The following is a 4,440-nucleotide window of genomic DNA, read 5'->3' as shown; positions in this document are numbered from 1 at the left end:
AACATCTTGGGATTTTTGTACATGAACATGTTTTACTGGTGCTCACTGTTCTGGTGATGACTGTAATTATCTTGGTACATGGCTCTCTGTTCTTTATTAATCCTTTAAAATATATTTCTTAGAATAGAATTACTGGGTTAAAGAATAGAAAGAATTTTAAAGATCTTGATAACATTCTCCAGTTTCCTTCTCAAACATTTATACAAGTTCCATATACTTGGGGAATTTTTTATATTAAAGTGAAAAAGAAAACAAAGAAAAAGCAAAAGACAATTTGGATGAAAGGCTGTCAGATGGTATCTTCCTCTTTTAGCTTCTTTCATTACAGTAAAGACTAATTGTTTTACATTTTATCAATTGTATTTGCATTTTTTATACTTGTCAACTCATATTTTGCTCCTGTTTATTTGGAAGAATTCTATATATTTGCACTATGCTGTCATATTTATCATCTACACTTATATTTATGTTAAAAAGTTATAATTTATATTTCACTACCTACTTTTCAATCTAAATTTTAAATATTTTGTAATCAAAGCACTGAATATTCTTTTTTCAGTATTTTCCATGTGTAAGAAGGTCTTCTCCATCTTGTGATAGATTTATTTGCTTGTGTTTTTGTTCATACTTTTTGTGCATCCTATTTTATTTAATATTCTTTAATCCACTTTAGACTTGATGTTACGTGTGACTTATGTTTGAACTTTTTTTCCATGTATCTACTTTCCCAAACATCTTAATTTAATTTATGTCATTTTATTAGGTGAGTTTGTGATGTTTCCTTTAGTATAGGAAATCTAGTAGGTCTGATTTTAGTGCTGTGTGTTTTGTCCTATTGACCTGTTCAGTTTAACTCTTAATATCTGGTTCACCATATCTGTTACTTCTCTTCCCACCCTGACTCAAGGTTTCTTATTCATTATCACTCTATTTATCCTGGTGTGGAAACTGTAGAATAACTTTAGTCATTAAAAACACTACAATGTAATTTAACTTACTCATTAATCTGCAAAGAACTAGTGTTATTGTGTGCTGCCAAGTCAGAACTGACTCATAGCTGACCCTCTAACAGGTTTTCAGAGACATGGGAGAAGAGAGCCTATTCTCCTGCAGAGCAGCTGGGAGATTCAAACTGTCTATCTTTTGTATTGCAGTGCAGTTTCTTTCCACTAGGCCACCAGAGTCCAGTGTTCCCATTTAAGAATATTAGGGCTCTCCATTTATTCACAATATCAATCACATTGATGTCAATAATAGTTTCTATTCTTTAAAACACTTTCTTGGGGTTTTATGCTTTTCATGGTTAATGGGAATAGAGTCCCATTGGACCCTCTAATAGATTATTTTAGTGTAGTTGTCGTCTACCACTTCCTGCCATCCTGCCTGTGATTAGGGGAGACTTTGATTATAGAGCAGCACAGCAGATATTTTTGTTCTGTTTCTGATTTCAGTGAAGCCATAAAGGCACAGGACTGCCTAGCAGCAATCTACATACAATAGCACCTTATTATTCTTCAGATAATGGTGTACTACTATGTAATACGAGTATAATAGCCCATTATTTTGGTAATTTGATGAGCTCTATTTCCTGGCCACTTTCATATAGTTTTGCACAGTCTTGGTTCTCTTCCCATTTATGTCATTATTTTTAGCTGCTTCTGATAGTGGATTTTACACATTATTATTTTTATCTCTGTTCTAATTATCTCTGTTAACAGGCTATTGAATTTCGCTTCATATGGTGGAGCAAATCCACTGTTAGATGTGTTTGTAACAACAGATAGCTGTAATGATTATAAAAGAAGGGGGAAAAAGTCTGCTTCCCTGAGTCCATTCTGACTCACAGGGACTCTGCAGGACAGTGGGAAAGGCCACAGAGGATTTCCGGTGCTGAGACCTTTACAGACCGCTGAGCCTTCCCCACAGATTTCTCAGTTAAAAGCAAAGGCTTTCACCATAAGGCCCACTGAGCCCCATCATGTAGAATAAGCATTGTGTAGTCACAGTTGTTATGTACCATCAAGTGGCAGCCAAGCCGTAGCTGACCTCTGGTGGGTTTTCAGAAGCAGTAAATTGCAGGGGAGGGGAGTGCCCATCTTTCTCCTGTGGAGCAGTCAGTGTATTTGAACCTCCTATCTCTGTGATTATAAAAGAAGGGAAAAAAGTCTGCTTCCCTGAAAAAATTCTGGAGAAGAACCATGTTAACAGTTAATATAAAGAGTAATTCATTTACAAAAATATGAATTCATTATTTAGGCTTAGTTTAACATTTGGAAAAACTGGTTATCGACAAGATAAGCAATTACTAGTGCTATGTTACTATTCCTGCTTTCTGCTTCTAATTTATTAGGAATACAAGTATTCATTGCACTCTCAAACAAAGTTATTAAAGTATTTTTAACAGAAGATAGTTTTGGAAATAGAGATACATCACATTAGATCAAACACATATGTGTAAGTATAGGAACTAGTATTGACTCCTTTCCAAGTCAAACCTGTGACAATCTTAAGCTGTCACTGAAAATTTTCAGTAGTTCTAGTAGACACATTGCCACCATGCACACACTCTCTGGGAAGGCATTGAAGGTCCTTAGTGTCTAAGGAACAATACAATCTAATTGCCCACCAAAGGCCTCTTCCTTAGCCCTGTGAGACGGCTGTGTTTAATTGGATGTCTCACAACTACAGCATGTGGAAGAAATGGCCTTCATTGTTCTTTTGCCTTCTCCATTGTGCCTGACCTTTCTTTCCATCTCCTTTGATAATTGTACTGTTTGATTTTTTTAAAAGCACCCCCTTTTTCATCTCTTCAACCTCATGCTTAAATTGAAAGGTTACCTGATTCACATAAAGCCTGCCTTCCCAAAATCCCTTATGCTCGACAATCGGAATCCATGTGTCTTTAAATTTGTCACTTAAGCAGAGAAGTTTTAATACAGCCGAGAGTACTTTCATTTTTTTTTAATCCTTTGCAGTGGGGAGCAAACCAACAGAACTCATATTTCTAACACTTTAAAACAACTGGGACTATAGAGCAAATAATTTAGGAGGAAAAGGATATATTGTTTTTTTAAAAGTAGGCTTTTTTAGGAGGTTTGGTTACATAGGAAGTGATTATAATGTTCAACCTATTACTATATCCTTTTAGAATTATCTGAACTTCCATAATTTAAATACATTTTACAGACATCTTTATAAATATAATGTGTAACAATTTTGAAATCCCTATAAGTATGTGCAGACAGGATGCTCTGGTGGGTTAGTATTAAGGAGTTGTGCTGCAAACCCGAAGGTTCGAATCCACCAGCTGCTCCATGGGAGAAAGACGGATATTCTCCTCTCATTTGAATTCCTACCTATGATAAACCACTGGAGGGTTAGGGGGTTCCAACTCAATCATACACAACAACAAAGTAAGTAGGGACAGACTATTGACACTCAGTCAGTCTACATGGAAACTCTGAGAAGACTGATAGCTCAGGCTGAGTCCTGTCGTCTTGGCAGATTTCCTTTTTTCTTGAATAGTTTGCCCTAATTAGGTTTTGATCGTGAGCCCACTGATTGGACTCCCAAACTCAGCATTCTGATCAAATGCAGCAAGACACATCTTTCAAAATACCAGAAGAAATAAAGAACGAACTTTTGTAGCCAGGTGATTTTTCACAGGTGTTCTTTAATCAAAAGTGGATTTCCTCCCTCAAATAACTCCTGATTCCTGATTTTATTTTACTTACTAGTTTTCCTATTAGAGAAGAGGTTTCTTTTATTTTGTGTGCAGTGATGGGCGTGAGGACAGCTGTCATTGTCCGCCGTTCTTTTTCTCTTTACTTCACTCTTGGGCCGGTCTGGTGTTCCTTTTTTTGTTGTTTTTGTTTTTTGTTAGGTGTCATCACGTCTAGACTACAGTTCCTAGAGATCCTGTGAACAACAGGTCTAAGCCTTACCTGTCCTTGTCCATCCTCACGATGTCCATCTTGCTCCAGCCTATCGTTGCAGTCTCTCAGCCAGCCCACTTGTTGAAGGGCATCCTGTCTTTCCCTCGCTCTCAGACCCTCTACCTTTCCACTGTGACCTTTTTTACAAACACTGGTGCCTTCTTTTGAAAATATATCTAGAATATGTGGGATCAAGGTTTACTATCTCTGCTCCAAATTCTCACACCCAAAACTCATTGGTGTCCAGGTGGAACTGACACTCCAGCAGGTTTTCAGAGGCTGTGATTTCCACAGGATTTGAACTGCTAGAGAGGACTCTCCTTGGCGTTAACACCACAGCTGGCAAAAGGCACCCTCACCAGCGCTCCCTGTAGGAAGAAGTATCTCAGTTATTTTATTAAGACATGTGAACTGTTCAAGAAGAATTATCTACCTTTAAATATTCCCTGCATGGAAACAGATGAGGGAAAGAACTGCTTAAAAGGAATATATGATTAGGTATTAT

This window comes from Elephantulus edwardii, unplaced genomic scaffold (assembly GCF_000299155.1).
Source record: "Elephantulus edwardii isolate Elephantulus edwardi_28Jun2011 unplaced genomic scaffold, EleEdw1.0 scaffold00345, whole genome shotgun sequence".
Lineage (NCBI taxonomy): Eukaryota > Metazoa > Chordata > Mammalia > Macroscelidea > Macroscelididae > Elephantulus > Elephantulus edwardii.
This window is presented reverse-complemented; position numbering follows the sequence as displayed.